This window comes from Ranitomeya imitator, chromosome 1, assembly GCF_032444005.1.
Source record: "Ranitomeya imitator isolate aRanImi1 chromosome 1, aRanImi1.pri, whole genome shotgun sequence".
Lineage (NCBI taxonomy): Eukaryota > Metazoa > Chordata > Amphibia > Anura > Dendrobatidae > Ranitomeya > Ranitomeya imitator.
Window position 1 is genome coordinate 164,711,010 of NC_091282.1, and position 17,907 is coordinate 164,728,916.

Below are 17,907 nucleotides of genomic sequence, written 5' to 3' on the forward strand. Positions count from 1 at the left end.
ACCTTGGAGTTGAACACACCGTCACTCTACACCCCATACCCAATTTGTAGGCCTAATGCAGTGTAGTTTCCAACAACTACTAAACGAGAGCATTAAGATTGAAGCAATGGCGAGGAAACCTGGGGAACACCTTGGAGTGGAACACACCGTCTCTACATCCCATACCAAATGTCTAGGTCTAATGCAGTGTAGTTTCCAACAACTACTAAACGAGAGCATTAAGATTGAAGCAATGGCGAGGAAACCTGGGGAACACCTTGGAGTTGAACACACCGTCTCTCTACACCCCATACCCAATTTGTAGGCCTTATGCAGTGTAGTTTTCACCAAGTACTAAACGAGAGTAGGAAGATCGAAGCAATGTGGACGAAACCTGGGGAACACCTTGGAGTGTAACACACCGTTTCTCTACACCCCATACCCAATTTGTAGGCCTAATGCAGTGTAGTTTCCAACAACTACTAAACGAGAGCATTAAGTTTGAAGCAATGGCGAGGAAACCTGGGGAACACCTTGGAGTGGAACACACCGTCTCTCTACACCCCATACCCAATTTGTAGGCCTAATGCAGTGTAGTTTCCAACAACTACTAAACGAGAGCATTAAGATTGAAGCAATGGCGAGGAAACCTGGGGAACACCTTGGAGTTGAACACACCGTCTCTCTACACCCCATACCCAATTTGTAGGCCTTATGCAGTGTAGTTTTCACCAACTACTAAACGAGAGTAGGAAGATCGAAGCAATGTGGACGAAACCTGGGGAACACCTTGGAGTGTAACACACCGTCTCTCTACACCCCATACCCAATTTGTAGGCCTAATGCAGTGTAGTTTCCAACAACTACTAAACGAGAGCATTAAGATTGAAGCAATGGCGAGGAAACCTGGGGAACACCTTGGAGTTGAACACACCGTCTCTCTACACCCCATACCCAATTTGTAGGCCTTATGCAGTGTAGTTTTCACCAACTACTAAACGAGAGTAGGAAGATCGAAGCAATGTGGACGAAACCTGGGGAACACCTTGGAGTGTAACACACCGTCTCTCTACACCCCATACCCAATTTGTAGGCCTAATGCAGTGTAGTTTCCAACAACTACTAAACGAGAGCATTAAGATTGAAGCAATGGCGAGGAAACCTGGGGAACACCTTGGAGTGGAACACACCGTCTCTACACCCCATACCAAACGTGTAGGCCTAATGCAGTGTAGTTTCCAACAACTACTAAACGAGAGCATTAAGATTGAAGCAATGGCGAGGAAACCTGGGGAACACCTTGGAGTGGAACACACCGTCTCTACACCCCATACCAAATGTGTAGGCCTAATGCAGTGTAGTTTCCAACAACTACTAAACGAGAGCATTAAGATTGAAGCAATGGCGAGGAAACCTGGGGAACACCTTGGAGTTGAACACACCATCTCTACACCCCATACCAAACGTGTAGGCCTAATGCAGTGTAGTTTCCAACAACTACTAAACGAGAGCATTAAGATTGAAGCAATGGCGAGGAAACCTGGGGAACACCTTGGAGTGGAACACACCGTCTCTACACCCCATACCAAATGTGTAGGCCTAATGCAGTGTAGTTTCCAACAACTACTAAACGAGAGCATTAAGATTGAAGCAATTGCGAGGAAACCTGGGGAACACCTTGGAGTTGAACACACCGTCTCTCTACAACCCATACCCAATTTGTAGGCCTTATGCAGTGTAGTTTTCACCAACTACTAAACGAGAGTAGGAAGATCGAAGCAATGTGGATGAAACCTGGGAAACACCTTGGAGTGTAACACACCCTTTCTCTACACCCCATACCCAATTTGTAGGCCTAATGCAGTGTAGTTTCCAACAACTACTAAACGAGAGCATTAAGATTGAAGCAATGGCGAGGAAACCTGGGGAACACCTTGGAGTGGAACACACCGTCTCTCTACACCCCATACCCAATTTGTAGGCCTAATGCAGTGTAGTTTCCAACAACTACTAAACGAGAGCATTAAGATTGAAGCAATGGCGAGGAAACCTGAGGAACACCTTGGAGTGGAACACACCGTCTCTACACCCCATACCAAATGTGTAGCCCTAATGCAGTGTAGTTTCCAACAACTACTAAACGAGAGCATTAAAATTGAAGCAATGGCGAGGAAACCTGGGGAACACCTTGGAGTGGAACACACCGTCTCTACACCCCATACCAAATGTGTAGGCCTAATGCAGTGTAGTTTCCAACAACTACTAAACAAGAGCATTAAGATTGAAGCAATGGCGAGGAAACCTGGGGAACACCTTGGAGTGGAACACACCGTCTCTACACCCCATACCAAATGTGTAGGCCTAATGCAGTGTAGTTTCCAACAACTACTAAACGAGAGCATTAAGATTGAAGCAATGGCGAGGAAACCTGGGGAACACCTTGGAGTTGAACACACCGTCTCTCTACACCCCATACCCAATTTGTAGGCCTTATGCAGTGTAGTTTTCACCAACTACTAAACGAGAGTAGGAAGATCGAAGCAATGTGGACGAAAGCTGGGGAACACCTTGAAGTGTAACACACCGTCTCTCTACACCCCATACCCAATTTGTAGGCCTAATGCAGTGTAGTTTCCAACAACTACTAAACGAGAGCATTAAGATTGAAGCAATGGCGAGGAAACCTGGGGAACACCTTGGAGTTGAACACACCGCCTCTCTACACCCCATACCCAATTTTTAGGCCTTATGCAGTGTAGTTTTCACCAACTGCTAAACGAGAGTAGGAAGATCGAAGCAATGTGGAAGAAACCTGGGGAACACCTTGGAGTTGAACACACCGTCACTCTACACCCCATACCCAATTTGTAGGCCTAATGCAGTGTAGTTTCCAACAACTACTAAACGAGAGCATTAAGATTGAAGCAATGGCGAGGAAACCTGGGGAACACCTTGGAGTGGAACACACCGTCTCTACATCCCATACCAAAGTCTAGGTCTAATGCAGTGTAGTTTCCAACAACTACTAAACGAGAGCATTAAGATTGAAGCAATGGCGAGGAAACCTGGGGAACACCTTGGAGTTGAACACACCGTCTCTCTACACCCCATACCCAATTTGTAGGCCTTATGCAGTGTAGTTTTCACCAAGTACTAAACGAGAGTAGGAAGATCGAAGCAATGTGGACGAAACCTGGGGAACACCTTGGAGTGTAACACACCGTTTCTCTACACCCCATACCCAATTTGTAGGCCTAATGCAGTGTAGTTTCCAACAACTACTAAACGAGAGCATTAAGTTTGAAGCAATGGCGAGGAAACCTGGGGAACACCTTGGAGTGGAACACACCGTCTCTCTACACCCCATACCCAATTTGTAGGCCTAATGCAGTGTAGTTTCCAACAACTACTAAACGAGAGCATTAAGATTGAAGCAATGGCGAGGAAACCTGGGGAACACCTTGGAGTTGAACACACCGTCTCTCTACACCCCATACCCAATTTGTAGGCCTTATGCAGTGTAGTTTTCACCAACTACTAAACGAGAGTAGGAAGTTCGAAGCAATGTGGACGAAACCTGGGGAACACCTTGGAGTGTAACACACCGTCTCTCTACACCCCATACCCAATTTGTAGGCCTAATGCAGTGTAGTTTCCAACAACTACTAAACGAGAGCATTAAGATTGAAGCAATGGCGAGGAAACCTGGGGAACACCTTGGAGTTGAACACACCGTCTCTCTACACCCCATACCCAATTTGTAGGCCTTATGCAGTGTAGTTTTCACCAACTACTAAACGAGAGTAGGAAGATCGAAGCAATGTGGACGAAACCTGGGGAACACCTTGGAGTGTAACACACCGTCTCTCTACACCCCATACCCAATTTGTAGGCCTAATGCAGTGTAGTTTCCAACAACTACTAAACGAGAGCATTAAGATTGAAGCAATGGCGAGGAAACCTGGGGAACACCTTGGAGTGGAACACACCGTCTCTACACCCCATACCAAATGTCTAGGTCTAATGCAGTGTAGTTTCCAACAACTACTAAACGAGAGCATTAAGATTGAAGCAATGGCGAGGAAACCTGGGGAACACCTTGGAGTGGAACACACCGTCTCTCTATACCCCATACCCAATTTTTAGGCCTAATGCAGTGTAGTTTCCAACAACTACTAAACGAGAGCATTAAGATTGAAGCAATGGCGAGGAAACCTGGGGAACACCTTGGAGTGGAACACACCGTCCCTCTACACCCCATACCCAACTTGTAGGCCTTATGCAGTGTAGTTTCCAACAACTACTAAACGAGAGCATTAAGATTGAAGCAATGGCGAGGAAACCTGGAGAACACCTTGGAGTGGAACACACCGTCTCTACACCCCATACCAAATGTGTAGGCCTAATGCAGTGTAGTTTCCAACAACTACTAAACGAGAGCATTAAGATTGAAGCAATGGCGAGGAAACCTGGGGAACACCTTGGAGTTGAACACACCGTCTCTCTACACCCCATACCCAATTTGTAGGCCTTATGCAGTGTAGTTTTCACCAACTACTAAACGAGAGTAGGAAGATCAAAGCAATGTGGACGAAACCTGGGGAACACCTTGGAGTGTAACACACCGTCTCTCTACACCCCATACCCAATTTGTAGGCCTAATGCAGTTTAGTTTCCAACAACTACTAAACGAGAGCATTAAGATTGAAGCAATGGCGAGGAAACCTGGGGAACACCTTGGAGTGGAACACACCGTCTCTACACCCCATACCAAATGTGTAGGCCTAATGCAGTGTAGTTTCCAACAACTACTAAACGAGAGCATTAAGATTGAAGCAATGGCGAGGAAACCTGGGGAACACCTTGGAGTTGAACACACCGTCTCTCTACACCCCATACTCAATTTGTAGGCCTTATGCAGTGTAGTTTTCACCAACTACTAAACGAGAGTAGGAAGATCGAAGCAATGTGGACGAAACCTGGGGAACACCTTGGAGTGTAACACACCGTCTCTCTACACCCCATACCCAATTTGTAGGCCTAATGCAGTGTAGTTTCCAACAACTACTAAACGAGAGCATTAAGATTGAAGCAATGGCGAGGAAACCTGGGGAACATCTTGGAGTTGAACACACCGTCTCTCTACACCCCATACCCAATTTGTAGGCCTTATGCAGTGTAGTTTTCACCAACTACTAAACGAGAGTAGGAAGATCGAAGCAATGTGGACGAAACCTGGGGAACACCTTGGAGTTGAACACACCGTCTCTCTACACCCCATACCCAATTTGTAGGCCTAATGCAGTGTAGTTTCAAAACAACTACTAAACGAGAGTAGTCTAATCGAAGCAATGTGGATGAAACCTGGGGCACACCTTGGGACGGCAGACACCGTTAGTAGGCCCTACCACATTTGTAGGCCCAATGCAGTTTTAAAATTCCTAGAGGCTGAAAACAAGACTATTGACGCTCAGCTTTTTTCAAAGGAACACAGCTGTATTGAGTGGCGCAGACAGACACAGGTAGTAGGCCTTAAACCAAAAATGTGGCTCACTGCAGCTTAAAAAAGGTTACAGGGGTACACAGGCAGCATTGCTCTGGGCAGTGGAGGACAATTTCAGTAGTGGACCGCAGACAGAGTTTGTACGCCTACTATTAAAAAAAGGATGCTCTATGCAATTAAAAATAGGTTCCAGGGGTACACGGGCAGCAGTGGTCTGGTCAGTGGAGGAGTAGTAGAAAGAACGGGCCGCAGACAGGCTTCGAAGACCTAATATAAAAAAATATTGGGCTGTAGGCACTTTAACATTGGTTCCAGGGGTACACGGGCAGCAGTAGACTGGTCAGTGTAGTAGTAGTAGAAAGAACGGGCCGCAGACAGGCTTCGAAGGCCTAACATAATAAAATTTGACAGGCTGTAGGCACTTTATAATTGGTTCCAGGAGTACACGGGCAGCAGTAGACAGGTCAGTGGAGGCCTAGTGGAAGGAGGGACCGCAGACAGGCTTCAAAGGCCTAACATAATAAAATTGGACAGGCTGTAGGCACTTTATAATTGGTTCCAGGGGTACATGGGCAGCAGTGGTCTGGTCAGTGGAGGACTAGTGGAAGGAGGGACCGCAGACAGGCTTCGAAGGCCTAACATAATAAATTGGGCTGGCTGTAGGCAATTTAAAATTGGTTCCAGGGGTACACGGGCAGCAGTGGTCTGGTCAGCGGAGGCCGATTGTAATGAGTGTCTGCCAGTTAGTAGTCCAAAACAATAAATAAATGTGAATGTCTCGCATTAAAACAAAACGAAAACACTAAAGGGTGCAATCATTAGGTACAGGGGTGGGATCCTCTGCGTAGGTTCAGACCTACTAATTTAGCGCAAAGTATTTACTGTGGTAAATAGAGGACACTGCCCCTGACTATGTTAAGTATCATCATACATGTCAACACAATGGTATTGTCAGTGGCAGGAATGGAAGGATGTCAGCGCATAGACTAAACATTGGTGGAAGTGTGAGAGATAACTGTGGAAGTGGTAGAGCAATGTTTGACCTGGGGGTGGGTGAACTCTCTTGTGGCCGGCGGTACAGGCCCAGGGCCCCTCATGTTACAACAGTGTGTCTGACGTTGGGTGTGCACCACCACCGCCAGAGACACTTTATTGTACTATGAGGGACCCAGTGGCAGTGCTGTCAACCAAAAGCGGGCACACCCACCTCTTCAGACAAACAGCACACTCACGGGTGCTTGCGCCAAGTCGCGATACCACGGCCCCGTGTGGGGAGTTTGGCCATTTAGGGAGGTGTAACCATGTCGTATGCTGGACAATCAGCTGCAGCAAATTAGACATTAGAAAAGTAATTCACAGTAGTCCACAGGCAAGAGCTTTTCATAGGAAAGCTAGGTGTCGGCCGGGCAAGGTGGGGCAAAAGAATTCGAAATCCAGTTGTGGTTCATTTTAATGAATGTTAGATCATCAACATTTTGGGTAGCCAGACGAGTCCTTTTTTCGGTTAATATTGAACCTGCAGCACTGAATACTCTTTCTGATAGGACACTAGCTGCCGGGCAAGCAAGCTCCTGCAATGCATATTCTGCCAATTCTGGCCAGGTGTCTAATTTTGATGCCCAGTAATCAAATGGGAATGACGGTTGAGGGAGAACATCGATAAGGGATGAAAAATAGTTTGTAACCATACTGGACAAATGTCTCCTGTCACTTTCAATTGATGCAGCAGTACCTGTCCTGTCTGCGGTCATAGCAAAATCACTCCACAACCTGGTCAGAAAACCCCTCTGTCCAACGCCACTTCTGATGTGTGCACCCCTAACACTCCTGGTCTGCTGCCCCTTGGAGCTCGTGTGAGAACGATCACGGGCGCTGTGTGCTGGGAATGCCTGAAGCAAACGGTCAACAAGAGTTGATTGTTTGGTTGCTAATATTAGTTCCAAGTTCTCATGTGGCATAATATTTTGCAATTTGCCTTTATAGCGAGGATCAAGGAGGCAGGCCAACCAGTAATCGTCATCGTTCATCATTTTCGTAATGTGTGTGTCCCTTTTGAGGATACGTAAGGCATAATCTGCCATGTGGGCCAAAGTTCCAGTTGTCAAATCTGCGGTTGTGATTGGTTGAGGGGCAGTTTCAGGCAAATCTACGTCACTTGTGTCCCTCAAAAAACCAGAACCCGGCCTTGCCACGCAACCAATTTCCAGTGCCCCCGGGAAAGCTTCCTCATTAAAAATATACTCATCCCCATCATCCTCCTCGTCCTCCACCTCCTCTTCGCCCGCTACCTCGTCCTGTGCACTGCCCTGACCAGACAATGGCTGACTGTAATCAAGGCTTTCCTCTTCCTCTGGTGCAGACTCCTGATCCTTTATGTGCGTCAAACTTTGCATCAGCAGACACATAAGGGGGATGCTCATACTTATTATGGCGTTGTCTGCACTAACCAGCCGTGTGCATTCCTCAAAACACTGAAGGACTTGACACATGTCTTGTATCTTCGACCACTGCACACCTGACAACTCCATGTCTGCCATCCTACTGCCTGCCTGTGTATGTGTATCCTCCCACAAAAACATAACAGCCCGCCTCTGTTCGCACAGTCTCTGAAGCATGTGCAGTGTTGAGTTCCACCTTGTTGCAACGTCTATGATTAGGCGATGCTGGGGAAGGTTCAAAGACCGCTGATAGGTCTGCATACGGCTGGAGTGTACAGGCGAACGGTGGATATGTGAGCAAAGTCCATGCACTTTGAGGAGCAGGTCGGAGAACCCAGGATAAGTTTTCAATAAGCACTGCACCACCAGGTTTAAGGTGTGAGCCAGGCAAGGAATGTGTTTCAGTTGGGAAATGGAGATGGCAGCCATGAAATTCCTTCCATTATCACTCACTACCTTGCCTGCCTCAAGATCTACTGTGCCCAGCCACGACTGCGTTCCTTGCTGCAAGAACTCTGACAGAACTTCCACGGTGTGTCTGTTGTCGCCCAAACACTTCATAGCCAATACAGCCTGCTGACGCTTGCCAGTAGCTGGCCCATAATGGGACAACTGGTGTGCAACAGTGTCAGCTGCCGATGGAGTGGTTGGGCGACTGCGGTCTGTGGAAGAGCTCTCGCTTCTGCAGGAGGACGAGGAGGAGGAGGAGGGGGTGCGAACGGCTACAGCCAACTGTTTCCTAGACCGTGGGCTAGGCACAGCTGTCCCAAAATTGATGTCCCCTGTGGACCCTGCATCCACCACATTCACCCAGTGTGCCGTGATGGACACGTAACGTCCCTGGCCATGCCTACTGGTCCATGCATCTGTAGTCAGGTGCACCTTTGTACTCACAGATTGCCTGAGTGCATGGACGATGCGCTGTTTAACATGCTGGTGCAGGGCTGGGATGGCTTTTCTGGAAAAAAAGTGTCGACTGGGTAGCTCGTAGCGTGGTTCAGCGTGCTCCATCAGGGCTTTGAAAGCTTTGCTTTCAACTAACCGGTAGGGCATCATCTCTAACGAGATTAGTCTAGCTATGTGGGCGTTAAAACCCTGTGTACGCGGATGCGAGGATAAGTACTTCCTTTTTCTAACCAGAGTCTCATGTAGGGTGAGCTGGACTGGAGAGCTGGAGATCGTGGAACTAGCGGGTGTGCCGGTGGACATGGCAGACTGAGAGACGGTTGGAGACGGTATTGTTTCCGCCGCTGCCCTAGATGCAATATTTCCTCCTACAACACTGGTGATTCCCTGACCCTGACTGCTTTTGGCTGGCAAAGAAACCTGCACAGATACTGCCGGTGGTGCGGAAAATGGTGGCCTTACAGTGACGGAAGGGATGTTGCGTTGCTGACTAGCTTCATTGGCCGAGGGTGCTACAACCTTAAGGGATGTTTGGTAGTTAGTCCAGGCTTGAAAATGCATGGTGGTTAAATGTCTATGCATGCAACTTGTATTGAGACTTTTCAGATTCTGACCTCTGCTTAAGCTAGTTGAACATTTTTGACAGATGACTTTGTGCGGATCAATTGGATGTTGTTTAAAAAAATGCCAGACTGCACTCTTTCGAGCCTCGGATCCCTTTTCAGCCATTGCAGACTGAGCTTTAACCGGATGGACACGCTGTCCTCCAACAGTTTTTGGCTTTGCCACGCGTTTTGGGCCAGATACGGGCCCGGCAGATGGAACCTGTTGCGATGTTGATGCCTGCTGCAGCCCCTCCTCCTCCGCTTCAGAACTACTGCCGCCTGCACCCTGTTCCCCCAATGGCTGCCAATCGGGGTCAACAACTGGGTCATCTATAACCTCCTCTTCTACCTCGTGCGCAACTTCGTCTGTGTCACCGTGTAAGTCGGTGGTAGAGTGTTCGTGATGGGGCAACATAGTCTCATCAGGATCTGATTCTGGATCAGTACCCTGCGAGTGCAATGTTGTGGTCTGAGTCAAAGGACCAGCATAGTAGTCTGGCTGTGGCTGTGCATCAGTGCACTCCATGTCAGAATCTACTTGTAATGGGCATGGCCTGTTAACTGTTTCACTTTCTAAGCCAGGGACGGTATGTGTAAAGAGCTCCATGGAGTAACCCGTTGTGTCGCCTGCTGCATCCTTCTCTCTTGTTGTTGTTTTTGCTGAAGAGGACAAGGAAGCGACTTGTCCCTGACCGTGAACATCCACAAACGACGCGCTGCTTTTACATTTACCAGTTTCAGAAGAGGAGGCAAAAGAGCTAGAGGCTGAGTCTGCAAGGTAAGCCAAAACTTGCTGTTGCTGCTCCGGCTTTAAAAGCGGTTTTCCTACTCCCAGAAAAGAGAGCGTTCGAGGCCTTGTGTAGCCAGACGACGAACCTGGCTCCACAGCTCCAGACTTAGGTGGAATATTTTTTTTCCCACGACCACCTGATGCTCCACTACCACTACCATCATTACCAGCTGACAATGAACGCCCACGGCCACGACCTCTTGCACCAGACTTCCTCATTGTTTTAAAAACTTAACCAAAGTAACTTTATTTGTTGCTGTCAAACAACTTACACGGTGAGCTATAACTTCAGTATGATTTCAATATCCCTTTACAGGTTGGTGAGACCACAAGGAAAATCAGGCACAATGTTACACACTCTGTTTTCTGTGGCACCAAATCACAGAGATCCCACACACGCAGGACTGTCACTCAAGCACAAATGTCAATATTAATCTCCCACTGATTTTTTTTTTTCAGGGAGACTTTAGAAACAAAATAAAATAAAATGATTTTTTCAGGAAGAATTTAGAAACCAAGTAAAAAAAAAAAATAGGCTTTCTATGGCCCACTGAGTGAGAGATGGCACACACAGGAGTCAGGAGTGGCACACAAGCCCAGAGGCCAATATTTTTCTCCCACTGATTGATGTAGTGATTTTTTCAGGTAGAATTTAGAACCCAAATCAAGCAAAAAAATAAATAGGCTTTCTATGGCCCACTATTTGAGAGAGAGAGATGGCACACCCAGGAGTCAAGACTGGCACACAAGCAGAAAGGGCAATATTAATCTCCCACAAAAAAAAAAACAGGGACTGTCCTACAATTACTATCTCCCTGCAGTAATCTCAGCCAGGTATGGCAGGCAGCAATAAGGAGTGGACTGATGCACAAATTAAATAAAAAGTGTGGAGAAACAAAAAAGATAGCTGTGCAGAAAGGAAGGAACAAGAGGATTTGTGCTTTGAAAAAAGCAGTTGGTTTGCACAGCGGCGTACACACAGCAATGCAGCTATCAGGGAGCCTTCTAGGGCAGCCCAATGAGCTACAGCGCTGAGGGGAAAAAAAAAAAAAAATGTATCTTCCACTGTCCCTGCACACCGAAGGTGGTGTTGGACAGTGGAAATCGCTACAGCACAAGCGGTTTGGTGGTTAATGGACCCTGCCTAACGCTATCCCTGCTTCTGACGAAGCGGCAGCAACCTCTCCCTATGCTCAGATCAGCAGCAGTAAGATGGCGGTCGCCGGGAACGCCTCTTTATAGCCCCTGTGACGCCGCAGACAGCAAGCCAATCACTGCAATGCCCTTCTCTAAGATGGTGGGGACCAGGACCTATGTCATCACGCTGCTCACACTCTGCGTTCACCTTCATTGGCTGAGAAATGGCGCTTTTCGCGTCATTGAAACGCGACTTTGGCGCGAAAGTCGCGTACCGCATGGTCGACCCCGCACAGGGGTCGGATCGGGTTTCATGAAACCCGACTTTGCCAAAAGTCGGCGACTTTTGAAAATGAACGACCCGTTTCGCTCAACCCTAGTGTGTACTACTCCCTTCAGAGGAGAGCACAAACAGGCTCTAACCAGAGTAGAAAGAGAAGTGGGAGGCCCTGATGCAGAACTGAGCAACAAGACAAGTACATTAGAGTCTGTAGTTTGAGAATATCGGCACCTCACATGTCCTAAACTGGCAGCTTCATTAAATAGTACATGCAAAACGCCAGTGTCAACGTCTACAGTAAAGAGACGACTCCGGGATGCTGGCTTTCAGGGCAGAGTGGCAAAGGAAAAGCCATATCTGAGACTGACTAATAAAAGGAAAAGATTAATATGGGCAAAAGAACACAGACACTGGACAGAGGAAGATTGGAAATAAGTGTTGTGGACAGACAAATCCAAGTTTGAGGTGTTTGGATCACACAGAAGAACATTTGTGAGATGCAGAACAACTTGAAAAGATGCTGGAAGAGTGTCTGATGCCATCTGTCAAGCATGGTGGAGGTAATGTGATGGTCTGGGGTTGCTTTGGTGCTGGTAAAGTGGGAGATTTGTACAAGGTAAAAGGGATATTGAATAAGGAAGGCTATCACTCCATTTTGCAACGCCGTGCCATACCCTGTGGATAGCGCTTGATTGGAGCCAATTTTATCCTAAAACAGGACAATGACCCAAAGCACACCTCAAAAGTATGCAAGAACTGTTTAGGGAAGAAGCAGGCAGCTGGTATTCTTTCTGTAATGGAGTGGCCAGCGCAGTCACCAGATCTCAACCCCATTGAGCTGTTGTGGTTGCAGCTTGACCATATCGTACGCAAAAGTGCCCATCAAGCCAAACCAACTTGTGGGAGGGGCTTCTGGAAGCATGGGGTGACATTTCTCTAGATTACCTCAGCAAATTAACTGCTAGAATGCCAAAGGTCTGCTATGCTGTAATTGCTGAAAAGGGAGCATTCTTTGACGAAAACAAAGTTTGAAGGAGAAAATTATTATTTCAAATAAAAATCTTTTTTTCGAACCTTGACAATGTCTGGACTAGATTTTAAATTCATTTAGCAACTCATTTGATTAATAAAAGAAATAAAAATAAAATAAAAGATTTTGTATGTGTCTTCATGGAAAACATAAAATTGTCTGGGTGACCCTAAACTTTTGAAAGGTAGTGTATGCTAATCACACTCTGATCAGACTCTAATCAGAGTTTTATCCGAGTTTGATCAAAGTGTGATCCTATTTTCTCAGATGTTCCCCATCTCAGAAGTTTCCCCATCTTCTACAGGCAGTGTGTCTGTGAAAATAGGATTGCACTCACATGTCATACGAGGGCGGTGTCATGCTTTCCATGGAACTGTTAGCATGAATGGCTGAGTGTCATCCGACGATTGGAGGCAACTCTACATGCTGCTGTCCGAGGAAAAAAATCAGACATGTGCACTGCCTCATTGAATAACATGGGGATGAATGCTATTCATCACAACCAGAGATCACCGATCCACAGTGAGAAAAAGTCTCAGGCCGGCGTCACACTGGCGTATTGCATCCGATGCGAGATCATTGGATGCGATATGCTGATGACACTCGGCTACTGCTTGCAGCAAAGCAGGAGCTGAGTGTCATGCGTCTGTGCTCCGATTCTCTCGCACAGGGAGGATCGGAGCACAGTTGCGGAGGAGGCGGAGAAACGAATTTTTATCGCATTGCACTCGGCCGTTTAAAACGCCAGTGTGACGCCGGCCTCACGGTGCAGCACTGATCTCCCTCCCTTAGGTCACCAAAGTTCAGGGATCTGACTGGGAACACAGCCTCAGTGATCGGAGTTAACCTCGATGACATCACCGCTAGTCACTGAGGCTGCTCTCTCAGCAGTGCCTTCCTCAGTGATTCTCAGCCTAGATGGTCACATCTTGGCACTGTCTAGGTTGAAAATTATTTATCCCCAGACATGGATTACGGCATGGGAAAGAACGATGGACAGGTGAGGGATATGGTTGTTTTTTATTTTTGTTTTATTACAGGAGACCTTGGCGTCAGTGGAATGGGTGATGATGTGAGTATGGTTTAAATTAGATTAATTAAAGGAGTCTGTGTCAATCTTTCAATTAAAGGACTTTTGTCTGGCTGTTTGTTTATTTAAATATAACTATAGGATTAATAATGGATAGGTGTCTGTATTTTTGATAACCAGCTAGGCAAAACTGACGGTTGCTGGCTACATATGTGTGAGACTGCATTTTACCCAGACACGTGTATGGATAAAATCATCTGTCAGATTCATATGATATGTATATAACTCAATGGCTGATAATGTGTTAAAGTGAACGAACGGTGGTTCTATATTTCATGTTTACCATTTACAGTGAAAATTTACCCATTGACAGGTATGGTCTGATCCGCAGCACCTCTAGCAGGGGCATATAATTGACAGTTCTACTTATGTATATGTACAGTGAAAATATAACCATTGTCAGTCTCACTATACTCTATAGAACCCAGAGTGAGATTAGTACCACAGTCAGTATCATTATGGTCAACAGTGCCCTAGTATAATCTGAACCTTGGTCAATATCACTCTGGTCATTTATACGTATCTTTGATTCTAACTACAGGGTGGGCCATTTACAGTTATATGAAAAAGTTTGGGCACCCCTATTAGTCTTAAGCTTAATGTTTTATAAAAATAGTTTTTTTTGCAACAGCTATTTCAGTTTCATATATCTAATAACTGTTGGACACAGTAATGTTTCTGCCTTGAAATGAGGTTTATTGTACTAACAGAAAATGTACAATCTGCATTCAAACAAAATTTGACAGGTGCATAAGTATGGGCACCCCACCAGAAAAGAGACATTAATATTTAGTAGATCCTCCTTTTGCAAAAATAACAGCCTCTAGTCACTTCCTGTAGCTTTTAATGAGTTCCTGGATCCTGGATGAAGGTATTTTTGACCATTCCTCTTTACAAAACAATTCCAGTTCAGTTAAGTTTGATGGTCACCGAGCATGGACAGCCCTCTTCAAATGATCCCACAGATGTTCAATGATATTCAGGTCTGGGGACAGGGATGGCCATTCCAGAACAGTGTAATTGTTCCTCTGCATGAATGCCTGAGTAGATTTGGAGCGGTGTTTTGGATCATTGTCTTGCTGAAAGATCCATCCCCTGCGCAACTTCAACTTTGTCACTGATTCATGAACATTATTGTCAAGAATCTGCTGATACTGAGAGGAATCCATGCGTCCCTCAACTTTAACAAGATTCCCGGTGCCGGCATTGGCCACACAGCCCCAAAGCATGATGGAACCTCCACCAAATTTTACTGTGGGTAGCAAGTGTTTTTCTTGGAATGCTGTGTTTTTTGGCCGCCATGCATAATGCCTTTTTGTATGACCAAACAACTCAATCTTGGTTTCATCAGTCCACAGGACCTTCTTCCAAAAAGAAATTTGCTTCTCCAAATGTGCTTTTGCATACCTCAGCCGACTCGGTTTGTGGCGTGCTTGCAGAAATGGCTTCTTTCGCATCACTCTCCCATACAGCTTCTCCTTGTGCAAAGTGAATTGTATAGTTGACCGATGCACAGTGTCACCATCTGCAGCAAGTTGATGCTGCAGCTCTCTGGAGGTGGTCTGAGGATTGTCCTTGACTGATATCACCATTCTTCTTCTCTGCCTTTCTAATGTTTTTCTTGGCCTGCCACTTCTGGCCTTAACAAGAACTGTACCTGTGTTCTTCCATTTCCTTACTATGATCCTCACAGTGGAAATTGACAGGTTAAATCTCTGAGACAGCTTTTTGTATCCTTCCCCTGAACAACTATGTTGAATAATCTTTGTTTTCAGATCATTTGACAGTTGTTTTGAGGAGCCCATGATGCCACTCTTCAGAGGAGATTCAAACAGGAGAACAACTTGCAAGTGGCCACTTTAAGTAGCTTTTCTCATGATTGCATACACCTAGCTATAAAGTTCAAAGCTCAATGAGGTTAGAAAACCAAAAAAAAGTGCTTTAGTAAGTCAGTAAAAAGTAGGTAGGAGCATTTAAAACAAGAAAATGATAAGGGTGCCCATACTTATGCACCTGTCAAATTTTGTTTGAATGCAGATTGCACATTTTATGTAAGTGCAATAAACCTCATTTCAAGGCAGAAACATTACTGTGTCCAACAGTTATTAGATATATGAAACTGAAATAGCTGTTGCAAAAAAACAATTTTTTATAAAACATTAAGCTTAAGATTAATAGGGGTGCCCAAACTTTTTCATATAACTGTATATGGATACACCTTGGTGGGCCATGTATATGGATACACCTAAATAAAATGGGAATGGTTGGTGATATCAACTTCATGTTTGTGGCACATTAGTATATGGGTGGGAGAAAACTTTTCAAGATGGGTGGTAAACATGGCGGCCATTTTGAAGTCGGTTATTTTTGATCCAACTTCATAAATGGCCGACCCAGGTTTATCCATATAAATGGCCCACCCTGTATTATCGATTTATATAGTTTGTGATTGTCTTATTGCCCCCCCAGGTTATCTATATATATATATAATTGTCTAATGTCCACTTCCATCTGTTTGTCTGTCATGGAAATCCTGTGCCAGCTGGGCGTGACTAATCAGCGACAGGCACAGTCCGGTCGCGAATTGGCCCCTCCCTACTCCCCTCCAGTCAGCGCCCACATAGCATTTTAGCAGTCCGTTAAACGGACTGCGTTACACCGCCGTATAACTCAGTGTAACGCAGTCCATTAACGCTGCCATTAACCCTGTAAGTGTGACCAATTTTTTACTATTGATGCTGCCTATGCTCCCGCGAGACCGCTACATTATCACGGGTTATTGCCGCAAGGCATTACTGAGAACGGAGCATCGCGACGAGCATCGCTAAAGGCCTGGGCTGGATCCAGTGGCCGCCGGAAGGTGAGTATATAACTATTTTTTATTTTAATTCTTTTTTTAACAGGGATATGGTGCCACATTGCTATATACTACGTGGGCTGTATTATATACTGCGTGGGCTGTGTTATATACTGCATCGCTGTGCTATATACTACATGGCCTGTGCTATATACTATGTGGCTGTGCTATATACTACGTGGCTGTGCTATATACTGCGTGGCTGTGTTATATACTACGTGGGCTGTGCTATATACTATGTCACTGTGGTATATAGTATGTGGGCTGTGCTATATACTACATGTCTGTGCAATATACTACGTGGCTGTGCTATATACTACATCGCTGTGTTATATACTACGTGGACTGTGTTATATACTGCGTGGGCTGTGCTATATGCTACGTGGCTATGCAATATACTACGTGGCTGTGCAATATACTACATGGCTGTCCTATATACTATGTGGCTGTGCTATATACTACGTGGCTGTGCAATATACTACGTGGACTGTGCTATATACTATGTGGCTGTGCTATATACTAAGTGGCTGTGTTATATGCTACGTGGCTGTGTTATATGCTACGTGGGCTGTGAGACTTTTGCATGGGGACCACAAAAACCAGGAGATGGCCCTGGCTTCACTGATTGGTCGCGCCCAGCTGGGCGCGACCAATCAGTGACAGACGCAGTCCGGCCACGAATTGGAGCGGGATTTGAACTACGCTTCGCTAATTGGTCGCGCCCGGCTGGCCAAATCCTGTGTATTCATTGCATTATTCTGAAATCTTCATAAATAAACTACATACATATTCTAGAATACCCGATGCGTTAGAATCAGGCCACCATCTAGTCTACTATATAATTGTCTAAGGCTCACTTCCGTCTTTCTGTCCTTCTGTCACGGTTATTCATTCGCTGATTGGTCTCGCCAGCTGCCTGTCATGGCCGTGACCAATCAGCGACGGGCACAGTCCGGAAGAAAATGGCCGCTCCTTACTCCCCGCAGTCAGTGCCTGTCGCCCGCATACTCCCCTCCGGTCACCCCTAACACAGGTGTTATGGACCTGGTGGTAAGGAGCACCCGGAACGACCTGATGGTTAAACTAACACAGGACAAGCTCTGGGAAGTGGGAGCTCTGCTGACCGCAACCCCTAATCCTATCACACACACTAGAAATAGCCGTGGAGCGTACCTAACTCTGCCTAGACGCCTCTTCACAGCCTAAGAGCTAACTAGCCCTAGAGATAGAAAATAAAGCCTACCTTGCCTCAGAGAAATTCCCCAAAGGAAAAGGCAGCCCCCCACATATAT